This window comes from Manis javanica, chromosome 13 (genome assembly GCF_040802235.1).
Source record: "Manis javanica isolate MJ-LG chromosome 13, MJ_LKY, whole genome shotgun sequence".
Taxonomy (NCBI): domain Eukaryota; kingdom Metazoa; phylum Chordata; class Mammalia; order Pholidota; family Manidae; genus Manis; species Manis javanica.
The window spans coordinates 90526289-90544332 of NC_133168.1; positions in this window are offsets into that span (position 1 = coordinate 90526289).

Below are 18044 nucleotides of genomic sequence, written 5' to 3' on the forward strand. Positions count from 1 at the left end.
GTGGGGGCAAGACAGTCCTCCTGACACTGGTAGAATGTTGAGGAGTCCTCAAACCTCCCTCTCTCCAGCCCCCACTGGCCAGCATATGCAGGTAGCTGGTCCTAAAGCCCTCGGTGGGGTGAGGTGCACCCCACCCCCAGAACCTCCTGCCCCTCTGCAAGGGCCAACCTCACCTGCTGGCAGGTCCATCCACCTCAGGGTCTGGGGCAAGGCCCGAGTATGGGAAGCCACATAGGGTCCCAGGACACACAGGACAAAGAAACCCCCATGTGGGGACTGAAAGCTCTGTGAGTGAGTTGATCAAAGTCACACAGCTGGTGGAGCCAGGCAGCCCCTCTTCATACTGGGGACCCCGAACCACTGGGCTGCCCTCTTTGCTTCTGTAGATGGGCGCTTCTCTTACGCCACCTCACAGGTTGGTGGGAATGATGAAAAGAATCAAAGCTCATAAACCACAGGAAGGCATATTAAATGCTAAACATGTTATTGCTGCTGGTGTCATTGTCCTTATTGGGTAACCATCCGATAGCCCTGCAGTGTCATGGTCATGGATGTGTTTTTACACTAGAGGAAATGGAGACTGGGACAGGTGATGCAACTTGCTCCAGCCCCACAGCAAATTAAGTAAATATGACAGTACAGGGAACAGCAAATCCTGGCACATAGTAGCTGTTCATTATATATCTGGGGATGAAAGATTTGCAGCCCTGAGTTCTAAGTGTGGCTGCTCAAAGTGGGGTCCTTGGACCTCCACCTCTGGTATCACCTGGGAGCTGACAGGAAGTGCAGACTCTTGGGCCCCCACCCAGAAATACTGACTCAGCATTGCATCTGAAAAGATGCACAGGAAATTGTGTACATTCCTTCAAGATTTAGGAGGTGTCACTTTCAATGAAAGTCCAGATTCTGCAAGGGTTGGGGAGCAGGGGAGAGGGAGGCTTCACCTCTCTGATTCTGTTATTTTCAGTTATTAAATAAGGAGAAAACTAAGGGATGGTTCACAGAACTGTATGTTTACTGAACCACTATTATGTGCTGGAAGTATTTTAGGCTCTGGGAATGGAGTGGACATTGACCTGCTGTCAAGGGGCTCATATAGGTGAGGAGATGGTCAATAATCAAGTAAAGGATCAGGAACATGGTAGACCATGGTGAGTGATATGCCAGGGAGAGGGGTCCTGCCTTAGGCCAGGGAGAGGGGTCAGCAAGACCTGGAAGGAAGAAGGGGAGTCCCCAAGGGCAGGCATGTGGAGGGACCCCCAGGCTACACAAAAAGGCAGGAGGTCCCTGTCCCTTTGGTGCCGGGGCCAAGAGCACTGGCGCACAGGAGCACACGGCAGACCCTCGGGAAGGCCCCATGTTGAAGCTGTGAGTGGGTGTTGGACTTCCCCGAGCCATGCTGAGCCATACCCAGGACTCAAGCCCCGGAGGGCCTCTGCTGCCATCACAGGGGCAGGGTATGGGGCAGGGTATGGGGCCAGGCCTCCCCTGAGCTCCGGATCAGGTGATGGAGAGGGAAAGGGAGCCGTGGTGGCAGGCAGGGGCATTCTGAGCCAGAGGGGGCCGTAGCATCCCCCGTTCCCATCCAGAGGAACATCTCAGCTGCCAAATCACACAAGCCTGGAGTACAGATCGTCCCCCAGCCAGCGCTGGAGGGAGGGGAGCCCCGCACAGAAAGGCACAGGCTGCTCCTTCTCCAGTGGTCCTTCCACCACCACCCAGACCTGGGTAGTGGACAAGCATGTGTCAGACCAGCAGAGGTGGTCACTCTGTGGGTCAGCAGCCTCAGGGGTCACCCATCATCCCTCTGAGCCTCTGTCTTCACTTCCGTGTGATGAATATGAGAAATCTTCATGGAGCACTGCAAGCGTTCTATCCCGCATGGGCAGAGAGATGAGAGGAAAGTAAATTTTCAAGTGATACATGAAGGAAATCCTGCCATTTAGGACAACATGGATGGGCCTTGAGGGCATTATAAGGTGAAATAACTCAGGCAGAGAAAAACAAATACCATATGATCCCACTTCTATGTGGAATCAAAAATAAAATATCAACAAAAAAGGAAATCAAAGAAGCCAGAAAAGCATGGTGGTGTAAGAAGGCAAGGTGGAAACCTCCTCTCAAATTCACATAAAACACAAAAATACACCAAAGACAACTAAACCTGAAAACGTCCTGAAGACTGCAGAACTAACTACCTACATCTGGTGAAAGAGAAGACCTCACAGACAAGGGTAAAGTGGCAAAGCCTTGATCCAGCAGGACCGAAACCCTCCCTCGTTCCCAGCCCACAGGCGGAAGAGGAATGGAACAAGGAGGGAGTAGAAGCCCAGTACCACTGAACACCTGGCCCTGGAGATCTGCTGTGGGAGCACGAACCTGCATTACATGGTGCTCTGGTGATTAGTGTGGCTGGAAACAAAGACAGGCAGAATATTTATAACAGCCACTTGTGGAGAACAAGTATGTTCTATCAGCCTCCCTCAGCCAAGAAAAGCAAAGAAGGACGTTTGAAAGACTTCCCAGCAGTGAGAAGGACACCAGAGGGGCAAGGATTACACAGAGCTCTCTGCTCAGGAGAAAGGCTGGGTCAATGATCCCTCTCCAACCCACCTTCAGCTAACAGGTTAGGAACTCTCAGGATCTTCAGATGTTCCATCCCCCTTGCTGGCAATGCAGCCCTGAGGTTCCACCCTGAGGCAAGTGGCCTGCAGGCTGGCCCTGAAATCAAACTTAGTTCCTGGGTAGGCAGAAGGAGACCCCCCCAGCCTTCTCAGAACTGTTTCAGGGTGGCCGGAGAACTACCTGTGGGAGCCAGCACCAGGAGCTCTTTTCTCCTGGCAGGCACCAGCCCCACTCACCTGCAGCCCCCACCATTGCTGCAGGCTAGGGAGAGGCAGGAGGCTCCACCCACAGCAACTTTGGCAGCACAACCCTGAGTATTCTCCTTGCTTATGTGATCAGCAGACAGTACACCGGAAATCAGATGACTACAAGTGAGACAGAAAGGTGCCCCACCCACTGCATGCCAACAGCTGGGGATCCCAGACAGGAAAGTGAACTTCTGGGCACCAGAGAGCACCTTCTACACAAACCTATTGTTCCTTAGGGAACACCCAAAAAAAAAAAAAAAAAAAACAAAGAGGCAGAGGAATTTGGTCTAAACAAAACTACAAGACAAAACACCAGAAAGAGAGCTGAGTGAAACTGAAATCACCAGTCTTATTGACAAAGACTTCAAAGTAAATATCATAAACATGCTCACAGATCTACAGAAAAATATTCAAGATCTCAGAGAGGACCACAACAAAAAGACAGATGACCAAAAAAAGAGTCACTCAGAGCTGAAGAAGACAGTATCTGGATTGAAAAATACAATGGAGGGAATTAATAGGAGATTTTCATAGGTTGAAAATTTTGTAGGTGATCTGGAAATTAGGGAGCAAGTAAACAATGAAGCTGAAAAACAGAGAGAATAAAGGATCTCTAGGAATGAAAGGATAATAAGAGAGCTGTGAGACCAGTCAAAATTGAACAATATTCACATCATTGGGGAACCAGAAGAAGGAGAGACAAAGGGATAGAAAGCCTCTTTGAGGAAATGATTGTTCAAAATTCCCCCAATCTGGGGAAGGATATAGATCAGGTCATTGAAGTGCAGAGAGCCCCTAACAAAAGGAACCCTAGGAAGACAACACCAAGACATATAATAATTAAAATGGCAAAGATCCAGGACAAAAGAGACTATTAAAAGCAGCCAGAGAGGGAAAAAAAGATTACTTATAGAAGAAACCCCATCAGGCTGTCAACAGACTTGTCAGCAGAAACTTTACAGGCCAGCAGGGAGTGGCATGATATATTTAATGTAATGAAACAGAAGGACCTCCGACCAAGAATACTCTACCCAGGAAGATTACCATTAAATTTGAAGCAAGGGTTAAACAATTTTCAGATAAACAAGAATTGAAGGAATTCACCACCACTAAGCCAGCTCTACAGGATATGCTCTAGATGGAAATTATCCTAAGGCTAAGTAGCTGTCATCAGAGATAATAAACCCACAGTAAAGGTAGTAGACCAATTAATTATCAAGTGAGTAAAAAATTAAATCGCCTACTCACAAAATCAGTGAAGGGATACACACAGAGTGCAGAACATGACACCTACTATATACAGTGTGGAGGAGGAAGAAGAAGAAGAAGGGGGGGAGTACCTTTAGATCATGCTTGAAAAAGAGTAATCAGTGATTTAAGATAGACTGTTAGTAAGGCAGCTATCCTTGAACCTTTGGTAACCACAACTCTAAAGCCCACAATGGAAATAAAAACATATCTATCAATAATCACCTTAAATGTAAATGGACTGACTGCACCAATCAAAATACGTAGAGTGGCAGGATGGATTAAAAAAATAAGACCCATCTATATGCTGCCTACAAAAGACTCATTGCAGACCGAAAGACAAACTAAAAGTGAAGGAATAGAAAAATCAAAACACATGGAGTGGCAGGATAGATTAAAAAAACTAAGACCCATATATATGCTGTCTACAAAAGACTCATTTCAGACCAAAAGACATACAGACTAAAAGTGAAGGGATAGAAAAAGATATTTCATCAAAATAATAGGGAGGAAAAAGCAGAAGTAGAAATACTTATATCAAACAAAATGACTTCAAAGCAAAAAAAAATAAGAGACAAAGAAGAACATTACATAATGGTAAAGAGTCAGTCCAACAAGCAGATATAACCATTATAAATATCTAGGCACTTAATATAGGAGCACCTAAATATGTGAAACAAATACTAACAGAATTAAAAGGGAAATAGACTGCAACATATTCATTTTAGGGGACTTTAACACACCATTTACATCAATAGACAGATCAACCAGACAGAAAATAAGTAAAGAGACAGAGGCACAAACAGCACATTAGAACAGATGAACCTAACAGACATCTACAGAACATTCCACTCAAAAGCAGCAGGACACACACTATTGTACATGAAATGTTTTCCAGAATAGGTCAGACCCTAGGCCACAAAAAGAGCCTCAATAAATTCAAAAATATTGAAATCGTATCAAGTAACTTCTAAGACCATAATGGTATAATTAGAAATAAACTACATAAAGAAAACAAAAATGTCTACAATCACATGGAGGCTTAACAACATGCTCCTAAATAACCAGTGGATCAATGACCAAATTAAAACAGAGATCAAGCAATATATGGAGACAAAGGAAAACAACAACTCAACAGCCCAAAAAAACCTGTGGGATGCAGTGAAGGCAGTTCTAAGAGGAAAGTACATAGCAGCACAGGCTTACCTCAAGATAGAAGAATAAGACCAAATGAACAGTCTAAACTCACAATTAAAGAAACTAGAAGAAGAAGAACAAAAGATGTCCAGAGTCAGTAGATGGAGGTACATAATAAAAATTAGAGCAGAAATAAATAAAATTGAGAATAGAACAATAGAAAGAATCAATGAAACAAGGAGCTGGTTCCTTAAGAAAATAAATAAAATAGATAAACCCCTAGCCAGACTTATCAAGAAAAAAGAGAGTGTGCACACATAAACAGAATCAGAGATGAAAAGGAATAATCACAACAGACACCACAGAATACAAAGGATTACTAGAGAATACTATGGAATATTGTATGCCAGTGAGTTGGACAACCTAGAAGAAATGGACAGCTTTCTAGAAAAATACAACCCTCCAAGACTGACTAAGGAAGAAACAGTTAAAGTCTCTTAAAATGAATATGTTGCAGTCTATTACCCTTTTAATTCTGTTAGTATTCATTTCACATATTTAGGTGCTCCTATATTAACTGCCTAGATATTGATAATGGTTATATCTGAACAGACCAATTACCAGCAATGAAATCTAATTGGTAATCAAATAAGTATCTAAGAACAAAACTCTAGTCCAGATGGCTTCACAGCTGAATTTTATCAAACATTTAAAGAAGAGATAATACCCATCCTTTTTAAAGTATTCTAAAAAGTAGAAGAGGAGGAAACACATCCAAATTCATTCTATGAGGCACGCATCACTCTAATACCAAAATGAAAGACACCACAGAAAAAGAAAAGTATACACCAGATGAACATAGATGCAAAATTCCTCAACAAAATATTAGCAAACCAAATTTAAAAATACATCAAAAAGACCACCCATCATGACCAAGTGGGATTTGTTCTACAGATGCAAGGACAGTACAATATTCATAAATTAATCAATATCATACATCACATCAACAAAAAGGACAAAAATCATATGATCATCTCAATAGATGCTGAAAAAGCATTTGACAAAATTCAATGTCCATTCATGGTAAAAACTCTTAATAAAATGGGTATAAACTATATGTATCTCAACATAGTAAAGACCATATATGACAAACCCACAGCCACATCATACTTAATAGCAAAAAGCTAAAAGCTTTTCCTCTAAGATTGGGAACCAGACAAGGATGCCCACTCTCCCCATTATTATTCAACATAGTTCTGGAGGTCATCACCATGACAAGCAGACAACATAAAGAGACAAAATGCATCCACATTGGTAAGAAAGAAGTTAAACTGTCACTATTTGCAGATGACATATTACACATAGAAAACCCTAAAGACTCCACCAAAAAATGCTTAGAATAAGTGAATTTAGCAAAGTTGCAGGATACAAAATTAATACATAATTGTTGCATTCCTATATACTAACAACAAATTAGTAGAAAGAGAAATCAGGAAAACAACTCCATCCTCAATTGCATTCAGAAGAATAAAATACCTAGGAATAAACCTAACAAAGGACGTGAAAGACCTACACCCTGAAAACTGCAAAACACTCATGAGAGAAATTAAAGAGGGCACCAATAAATGGAAATATATCCTATGCTCATGGATAGGAAGAATTAATATGGTCAAAGTGGCCATCCTGCCTAAAGCAACTTACAGAGACAATGTAATCCCTATCAAAATACCAACAGCATTCTTCAACAAACTAGAACAAAAAGTTCTAAAATTCATATGGAACCACAAAATACCCCAAATAGCCAAGCAATCCTGAGAAAGAGGAATAAATCTGGGGGGATTATGCTCCCTGGCTTCAAGCTCTACTACAAGCCACAGTAATAAAACAATTTGGTACTAGCACAAGAACAGAACCATAGATCAATGGAACAGAATACAGAGACCAGATATAAACCCAAGCATATACTGTCAATTAATATATAATAAAGGAGCTATAAATATACAATGGGGGAAAGACAGCCTCTTCAACAACTGGTTTTGGTAAAACTGGACAAATATATGTGAGGTAATGAACTGGATTATTGTCTAACTCCATATGCAAAAGTAAACTCGAAATGGATCAAAGACATGAATGTAAGTCACAAAACCATAAAACTCTTAGAAGAAAACATAGGCAAAAATACCTTGAATAAACATGAGCAACTTTTTCCTGAATACATCTCCTTGGGCAAGGGAAACAAAATAAAGAATGAACAGGTGGGACTTCATCAAACTAAAAAGCTTCTGTACAGCAAAGGACACCATCAGCAGAACAAAAAGGCATCCTACGCTATGGGATAATATATTTGTAAATGACTTATCCGACAAGGGGTTAACATCCAAAATATATAAAGAGATCATATGCCTCAAAACCAAAAAGCAAATAACCAAATTAAAAATTGAGCAGATGACTAGAAACAACAAATGCTGGTGATGATGTGGAGAAAGGGGAACCGTCCTACGCTGCTGGTGGGAATGTAAATTAGTTCAATCATTGTGTAAAGCAATACAGAGGTTCCCCAAAAAAGTAAAAATAGAAATACCATTTGACCCAAGATTCCACTCGTAGGAATTTACTTGAGGAAAACAAGGTCCCTGATTTGCAAGGACATATGCACCCCTATGTTTATTGCAGCACTATTTACAATAGTCAAGATATGGAAGCAACCTAAGTGTCCATCAGTAGATGAATGGATAAAGAAGATGTGGTACATATACCCAGTGGAATACTATTCAGCCATAAGAATAAAACAAATCCTACCATTTGCAACAGATGGAGCTAGAGGGTATCATGCTCAGTGAAAATAAGCCAGGAGGAGAAAGACAAGTACCAAATGATTGTGCTCATTTGTGGGCTATCAAAACAAAGCAGAACAGAAGGAACAGAATAGCGGTAGACTCATAGACACTGAAAAATGACTAGTGGTTACCAAAAAGGAGGGTTGGGGAGGGTGGGTCGGGAGGGAGAAGGAAATTCAGGAGCACAGTAATTCACAATCACAATATAAGTAGGTCATGGGGATGGTAGCACATCATGGAGAATACAATTAATGGCTCTATAACATCTTTCTACATTGATAGACAGTGATTGCAATGGAGGAGGTGAGGACTTAATATGGGAGAATGTTGAACCACTGAGTTTTGTATGTGAAACCTTCATAAGATTGTATGTCAATGATACTTTAATTTAAAAAAAGGAAATGAAGTCATACAGAGAACAGATTGATGGTTACCAGAGACTGCAGTGGGGTGTGCAAAATGGGTGAAGGGGACCAAAAATTATAAATGCCCAGTTATAAAATTAGCAAGTCCTGGGCGTGTCACATACACTGTGGTGACCATAGTTAATCATACCTTTTTGCATATTTAGAAGTTATTAAGAAAGTAAATTAAAAGTTTTCATCACAAGAAAGGAAAATTTGTAACCTGATGTGATGACAGCTGCTTGCCAGCCTTCCTGTGACAATCATTTTGCAATATGCACAGATATAGAATCATTCTGTTGTACACCTGAAACTAATGAAATGTTATTTGTCAACTATTATCTCAATTTTAGAAAGGAATGTGTGTCTAATAGTTACATCTACATATAAAACTTAGAAATGTACGTGTGTGAGTCAGTGTTTGCACATTTGCATGTGCATTGAGAAAATTCCAGAAGAATCCACACATCACAGTAGAATTCGTGGAAGTAGAATCAGTCTTTATCCTTTTAACTTGAGACATGTCTGTAATGCTTATTCCCACCCCCCCAACTGAGCTGCTGTAACTTTGATCACTGAAACATTAAAAGAAATACAGATTGGCACAGTGTGGCTGGTGCACCAGAAAGATGAGCAGGTCTTGGTTTGTGTCCCATGAGGACACACCTCCCTGGGTCGGCCTGGGGTCTCTCAAGAACAAGCATGCAGGCTGCCTGCTGGCTGGATTTGCACCTTTCCTTTCCTTGGCTATTGGGAAGGACTCAGCAAAACCAAGTTCAAATCCCAGCTCTGCCACTCACTGGCTGTGTGACCTTGAGCAAGTCACTTGCCCTCTCTATAAATGCCCCTCTCAGTAAATTAGAGAGGTGGATTTGTGCCTCCCAGGTAGTTCATTCTTCAATAACGAACTACTTGAGCACCTGCGCTGTACCAGGTATGGAGCTAGGAATCAGGGCTCTAGAAGAACAAGACAGACAATGTCTCTGGATCATGGTGTCCAAGTCTGATGGGGGAAGCCAACAAGAAATAATACCAACTCAGAGGGTGGCAGAAATGGAGGAAATTAACAGAGCGAGACGCACTAGAAACTGACGATGGGGGCTGTTTTGGACGGGGCAATCAGGGAGGGCCTCCCTGAAGAGGTGATCTTTGAGCAGAAACTTGAATTCATGAAGGAGTGAGCAGTGAATAAAGATCACTTTTCATCCCCTGAAAGTCATGTCTGGACTGTAAAGACCTAGCACAGGGTGGGGGCAATCAACTGGCCTAAAACGTGTGTCATGCTTCCTTCCTTCCTCTGATGTGCTGAGATAAACAGACAGTGAGGCAATTTCACTCAGCGTCTGCCTGTAAGGGAAGCAGAAACCAGCTCTGCAGGAGACCCACAGCGGTGGTGAAATATGGCCTGACATTCAAACTGGAAGCAGTTGCTGCATTTTACTTGTCGTAATAAAGATGAGGACACATAACAAGCCTCTGAGGGCACATCAAGGGCAAGAGCCAGAATCTGGGGCTGCCACTCCCTGGCAGAGGTACCAGGAGAACAAAGGAGCTGGTTTTGGAAAAATAAGGCTCAACAACCACTTCTGGAAAGACCCGCGGTAGTTGGCATCAACCTCCCTTGAATGGGATTGTTTTGGGTGGTGCCAGACCCGTCACACCCACCACCCAGAGAGAGCTGGGGGCGGTGGGTGGGGACCCTCAGATGGGGCAGTCAACAGAAACCACCCCTGTGGAATGGCAACGGTGCTGACCAACGGGGGGACCCCAAGAATACCGCTGAGAAGGAGCAGAGGAGCCCACCAGTGGAGAGGCTGGAGCAGAGGAGCCCACCAGGGGAGAGGCAGAGCCTCCCCCCAGTTTAGGTGTCTGCTCAGCCAATGCGCAAGGGGGCCTTCCAGTGCAGAGGGGCTGGGTGAACCCCCTTCTGCAGGGGTGCATGGAGCTGATACTGACCCAGGCCAATGATGGGCTGCAGCAGAAGTCGTTGGCCACCTACCCACAGCCTCTCAGAGTCAAATAAGGAAATGGCATTGGGGTCAGTGAGACACGCCTGCAAGGCGGTCAGAGGGCACTGGGGACATGGCATCTGTCCTCTGCCAAAGCCACCTCCACTTTCAGCTCCAGCGAATCCTCTTCCAGGATTCCAGGAAGAGCTTCTCACTGAACCCATCAGCCTGGGCGGGGTGGCAGCTCTCAGCTGATGCTAGTCCCAGGACCTGCGTGAGCCTTGATGGCTTCCATGGCCCTGCCCATACCTTTGCAAACTGGCCCTTTTCAAACCTACCCTCATTTAGCCCATCTGATGTCACTGCCAGGACCCCACTATTACATGCCTGTCTTGCCAATGGGTTTCAGCTCCAAAGAAGTTCACTATGGATTCAGTGTGACCAAAGAAATGACAGTAAAACGTTCTTGGGGTGAAAGGGTTTATACCCAACTTTACTCCCACGGTGGCAGGTCAATCACTAACATCCCGTTCACTCAGAGCAAGTCTGCATGCAGCAAGCCGGTCTCCGCCTCTGGGCCTCTCTGCCCACACAGCCGTCACCACTCCAGCCTCTGCTCTGCTCTCCTGCAGCCTTTCAGCCGTGCCACTGTGTGGCCCAGAGCACTGGGCAGGGCCCTTTATAGAGAGTCAATAGCAACATATTGCCCACACGCGTGTAGTGAGCAAGCCAACCAGGGCCAGATGAGAATCCTGGCCACAGGAACCTTCACTTTATCCACAACCCCACAGGAATGGGACTCCTCAGCTGGCCGATTGTGTGGCGTTGATGTTACTGTGCAGGCACAGAAAAACCTGAGCAAGTACACCCAACACCTGCAGTGGGAGGGGGCTGGAAAGAAAGAAGGAAGTTCTTTTAAATGTCTACCCTTACTAATTGTTTCCTTTCCTTGTATGAAGTCTGCATTGCGCTTTTAATTATAATTACTAACCTATATAATTACAAATTATATTTTTAAGGTAAAAATGCTTGGTATCATACCTGGCACATAGTAGAACTATAAATATGTGACCCATGAGAAGCCGTTGTGGTGAAGAACAAGGACCCCAGGCACTGGGGTTCGAAGCAGGACTGGCTGGGTGGATTTGGCAGATTTCTTTAGCTCGCTGTGCTTCCGTGTTCCTTCCTGAATATTGGGGGTAAAATCAAGGTGGCTGTGACAATCAGATGAGCTGAAAGGATCAGAATGTTTACCACACTTCCTGAATCACAGCACGAAGCATGTGTTTGCCACTGTTTCTTTTATTTTATAACAGAATACAGACACGCGTGCCAGCCCCGAGCCTGGGGTCCCTCTGGCACACACATCAGGGACCTCACTAGCCGCGAACAGCCCCATTCATTCCCTCAGCCCTTAGCAGGGAGGAGGCTCCCAGGAGAATATCAAGTGCCAGGCTTGAGGTCAGAGAGCCCATGGTCAGAGCCCAGCCTTCTCCTTCTTCAGCTGCGTGACCTTGGGCAAGTGAAATACCCTCTCTGCCCTGCTTCTTGGTAAAAAGGGCAAAATAAGGTCTGTAGGGATTGGGGGAGAGAGCATATATGTGTGTGTTGGTTTGGGAAGTAGACCGGTGCAAGGATTCAAATGCAAACACTTAAAAAAAAGAAAACACTGCAAGTTGTTTCTCAGGAGGAGAAGCCAGCAGGGCAGTGGGGAGGTGAGACAGGGAAGGGAAGGCAGCCCGGAAAGAGTGCTCTACAAAGGAATTACCCTTTGTGGACGCCTGGAGCTCAGACCCTCTGGCCACCTCCAGAAGAGAGTGGAGAACACGCACTCAGTCACTAGTCAAGGCTGCTTCCAAGGGCGTTATTTCTCCAGAATTCATTGCAGGGCTGAGGTCTGGGGTCACAGGTGGGTTTCTGACTGCGGCGGCTGTGATGAGCATTAGCACCGCCTGGGACAGGTATAGTGGTTCAGTGACTTCAACACACACTCACACATCTCATATATGTACACATATGCACCCACATGTGCACCCAGCTACGCACACACACTCACATGCACACATTCACACGTGTGCACATAGATGCCTTAGAGCCTGTTGCCCAGAACCATCCAGTAGAGAGAGCCTCTGTCACACTCAGGACCAGGAGGCCCCAGAGCCACCAGCATCCAGACAGGATTGGGCGTGTTTTGAGAATGACATATGCAGATGTCCTTCAACTGGTAGAAAAAAGAGTAGCCGTCCATATGATGGAATATTACTTAGCAAAAAAAGAAACAAAGTATTAATACATGCAACATGGATGACTCTCAAAAGCATTGTTTTGAATGAAAGATGCCAGACTGTACAGGTGGAAAATAGATCAGTGGTTGCCAGGGGCTAGGGACTGAAGGTTTTTGACTCCCTAAGGGTGACTACACAAGTGGTTGGTCACAAGACGCTAAGCATTTGTCAAAACTTGGAACTGTTCACCAAATAGTGCAAGGTTCACCTTTGTAGATTTACACATATAATGTCAAAATAAGGCAGAGGGTAAGTAATTATATGCATAATTTTAATTGTTTTGCAATATATTATTGCAACATATACTACTTGCATAAACAAACTGTGAAAGGTTATACAAAAAGTAAAAGCATTTACCTAACGAAGAAACAGAGCAAATGAAGGATGTATAGAAGGTGAACATTTTCTACCATTCATTTTATTTTGTACATGAGTCAATGTATTCCTGGTCAAATGTACTACATTGTAATGTTTAAGTACCACCTATCAAAAAGTCTCACCTAATGATACCAGAGTGGTTCTCCTAGGTGACCTAATGCACAGAGGGTTGAAATAGACTTTGGAAATCACTTCCTTTGTTAAGATGTACCTGTAAAGCCAAGCTGACCAAATTCACCTCAACTCTACCATTCAGCAACTGAGGGACCTTGAAAAATTTCTGATCCACAAGATTGGCATGAGGAGGAAATCAGTGTTTACCTGGCAGAACTGAGGTATCACCTCCCCCCATGTCAATGGTATACTTCTGTTAATAGGACCAAAAAATGCGAGTATCTGTGGGGTCTCCAGGCCATATGTGCTCTATGAAAGGTGTTTAATCACACCCACATCTTACATGAATGTATGTGCATCAATTGCTAAAAAGTGAAATCTTTACACCTAACGTTAAATTTGATTAATAATAATGCAATGTATAACTGAGGCCAGTATCTCAAGGCATCAACAAACATGAAGAGAATTCCTGCAAAGTGAGACAAACTTTTAAATTCCTTTCTAACAATGTCATTTTGAAAATGAAGAGTGGCTTGAATGCTTAGCACTTTAGGATTTTTAAAGACCCCCAAACAATGATTTTATTTAAAGTCATGACAAGCTGTTCACATTACGGTTGACAGGTGAGAAATTTCAACAATACCCCACAGAAGTGGTTCTGGCCACCAACTGTATTCCACAGACAAATATTGAGTCCTGCTGTGCATCCTATGTGGTTCCAGGCACTGCGGACTCAAAGGTGAGTCAGATAACACATCACCGCGGTGGTTCCTCATACGTGAGGAGATGAACCAGTGATCTGCCAGCAGAGTCCAGGGTTAAGAAAGATAAGATGGGAAGGACTCTGAGGGACAGTGTTGTGTCTGTTGTGAAGGAATAGGAATTGTTGTCCTTGCAGGAGAAGGAAGGGGGCACTCCAGGTGGAGGGGCAGGAAGGAAGAATTGCTCAGAAGCAGGACATAAATGCCTGCGGGCCAACGTTAGGTGCCAGAGTGGTGGACGTGTATTATGAAGGGCAGCAGGAAGGATTTGCACTAGATTCTGCAGGAGATGTGGACATGAGCTTGCAATGACTTGAAGGGTCCCCACAGTGCCCCTCCCCCATTTCCACCTGCTCTGTTGAAGGTGACCAGGCGAGCCCGCTCATCAACACAGCGATCCGGAGCTTTCAACCCCCTAAGTTGGTACATGGAGAAATTACAGCAGGAGCCCTAAAATGCTGTCCAGTTTCTCAGGCAGGGCTTACAGGCGGCTGCTGGGGAGGGGGAAAGAGGTCAGCTTCTGCTGGGGCTGGAAGCTGCACTGTCCACTGATTGGAGCCTCCAGTGGAATGATTTGAACTGGACCCAATGTGCATTCTTGACACTTTGCCAAAAACAGCACTCCGTCTTCTCATTTGTCCCTTCCACGGATGGACTTTACCAGAAAGCAGGGTGCAGCAAGCACAATGTTGCAAACTTTATGTTCACGTCAGCCGTGATGAAGGGTGATTAAAACAACCCCACACAATCACATGCTACAAGAACTGCTACTGTCCAGAGTGCTGAAAAAGATCTATTTCCCTCTCCCCACTTTCATTCTCCACCACCCAATCCCACGCATTGGTTGTTGTTCATGTAAACACATTATGCGCACTGACTATGCCTCTAGAAGGACTGCCTCTGTGAGTTTTATTAGACGACATGCGGCAGCAGGTTTGAGAAACTGTACTCAGGCAGCAGGAGTGGCTCTGCCATTGAACTCCCACAAGGCACCTGCTGACTCTCTATGGGGCTCCCAGAGATCTTACCAGCCCCGGGGTACACAGATACATCATGACCAGTCCAGTTTATCTCTCATCTCTAATGCCGAGAAGGTATATGATAAATATTTATAAGATAAAATTCCCACCAATGATTGGACAGTTGAGTCCTTAAATCCTTGGCCATCATCATGCTCAAGAGGTCCCCCGTTTTTTAATATGTGGCTGTGCGATTGTAAATAGGGAAAGGAAATCTCATGCTTGATCTGCCCTTTGACAGCTGGGTCACCCTCGCCGGTGAGTTTAATAAGCATGACCCACATCAGTGCCAAAAGGCTGTGCAGGAGATAACTTATCTCCAGCTCACAAGTCCAATTCCAGCTACCAGGTGTTCAACAGATGTGTATGGGTCAGCTGAGCCCATCACTGGGGAGACCACAGTGACCAGGACTGACGCAGGACCTGCTGTTGTGAACATTACATTGGAGGAGGAAAGGTGGTAGTGAGTAATCGAATTTAGTCAAGAGGGTGAGGAAGGGAAGACAGAGGGATACAAGGGCCCAATGGGTGATCTGGGAGGACTTCATGGAGAAGGTGGCATTTCAGCTGAGACTTTCTGCTCTAGAGGTAGAGTGAGAGGACAGGATGCATCAGGCAGAGGGAACAGTGTGTGCAAAGCACCTGAGGTAGGAAGATGATTGCCCACCCAAGGTACAGAACAAGGCCAATATGACAGCAGGCTTGGGCAGCAAGCAGGGAATGGGGCCCTCACAATGGCATAACAGGACAGACAGGGGTCAGATTACAGAGGCATTACCCCATAATCCCTATAGGCACGATATGACACTCATTTACATAGAGGAATTAACTATGATACACACACAAGGGTTCCTGTGACTTCAGTCACACCTGAAAAGGGAATTTCCGATAAACTCAGGAAAAGCCATTCACATTTCAGAAGGATTTTGCACCTCACGGACTTGCCGTAAAGTTGTGCTGAGTCATCTGTTTGTTTGCTCAGCAAGTATTTACTGAGCACCTATTAGGTGCCAGGCTGTGAGAACGTGAGGATGAGCAAGTCCAGCGTGCTCTCAGTACACTCTCAGGGCTGCCAGTCTCCTGGGGAAGAAGGGGTTTAGATGAGGTCGTTTACATAACACGGCAGTGAGCAAGGCTGTGGAAGCAGAAGCCTCTGCCGCCCTCCGAGCCCTGGAGACCTTCACATGGAGCGCCTGTCAGCGTAGAGCGCTCCCAGCGGCCACGCTCAGCACCCGGTGCGGTGCTCACTTAGGGCTTTGCTGCCCGGGCCTCCACAGGGCATGCTGGAGGGTTAGGCCGTTAAAGCTCAGGGAATCTGGAGGCTTGGGGGAAAAGAACGCCGCCTCCACTCCCACTTCTGTCTCTTGATGCTAATCAAATGCCCACGTTTGAGCTTGAGACTAAGCAGGGAAACTCTCCCGAGACCCGTCCTCCTGAGGGGCGAACCTGTGGCCCTGTCTCCACCTCAGCGCTCAGCTGTGCGTCAGACCGCATCCGCCTTCAGCTCTGCAGCTGATCCTTACAGACTCTTTCATCTCCACAGGAGAGGGAGGTGGGAGTTTGGGGTCAACTTTCAGTGAGACCCCAGATGTCTCTGGAATTCCCGTGGATTCTTCACTAAGGAAACTTGAAATTGGCTTCCAGGGATTGTGTGCCAGGGGGCTTTGGCAGGTTGTGCCGGGTGTGTGCCCCACTGGGCTCTGTAATGCCAGCCAAGAGTCTTAACTGTTCGTCTCCCTGTGATCTCCAGGAAGGACACCCCAGAGCCGCGGCTCGATGGGCTTTCAGAGGATGGGGATGAGGCTGGAGGCGGAGGGTTCAGATGACAATATGCACTTACTAAATATTCATCACCTTGCTTTACCATCCTATTTGCAAAGTAGTCCATACTTGGGGCCTTTTTCAAGATGCTCAGCCATGTTAGAATTTTAAACTCTCTGAGAATTCCTGCAAGATATAAATCTATTCACCTGTGTGAGACTCAAGGGTTATAAACTCTTGTAACTGCAGCTCCAACTTTTTCTTTCCCAGAAGAGTCACTGATGTGTTGTTTGCTGTGCTGTGTTTTGCAGGGCCCACCCTACCACAGAATGTGTGAAATTCCTCCTTGCACTGAATCTTTTCACTGAGAGCATAAAGAATCACTGGGCCATTTATCCACTGTCTATGCTCTGGGGCCAGGTCAGCCCCAAAGCCCTTGCAACTTCTTACAGATGAAACTGTGGATATTTTAAACCTTAATAAACAGTCCGCACAATTAAGTAAACAAGATCATTTCAGATGACAGTAAGAGCTGTAAGGGGAATAAAGGGCGTAGTGGGATAGAAATGAACTGGGGTCGGGTAGTACTTCAGTAGTGAAGGAATAACTCTGAGGAAGTGATGTTTCAGCTGAGCCTTGAATGATGAGCGTCAGTCACAGAAGAGCTGAGCACGGAGCACCCCACACAGGGACCAGCATGTGCAAAGGACCCGAGTGGAGAAGGACCGGGTGGATTGGGGAGCAGATGGGAGGCCAGAGCGACCGGGTACAGTGAGGGGGAGACGAGCTGGAGAGAAGGGTCCAGAGCTCAGCAGGGGCTCGGTGGGGCAGAGTCCCTTCGGCTATGAAAGGAAGTCAATACCGGTAGCAGGGTACTGCTGTGAGCTTCCGCTGGGCATGGCCCCCAAGGTGGAAGGAGCCGACGCCATGAGCACAAACCTTACAAGGCTTGCCTGGGAGTTCGAGGCACAATCTTAAGATTCATCACAGAAACTACAGTCTTCAAGGAAACATGCCTTAGGAGCCAGGCTTTTGGAGAGAAAAAGCCATTGCGGCCACAAATACTGAGCCTGTCCTGTGTGCGGAGCACACCTCCGAGTCCTTCCCGTGCAGTCCTAGAGGCATCCTGAGATGGGAGCTGCTGTGGTCTCCGTTACACAGCTGCGGAGACTGAGGCACAGAGAGGGGAATTAACTTGCCCAGGTCACAGGGCAGAGCCAGACTGGAGCCCAAGGTCTGGCTTTGAACGTCAAGAGCCGCGGATGGCCCTGGCCCTGC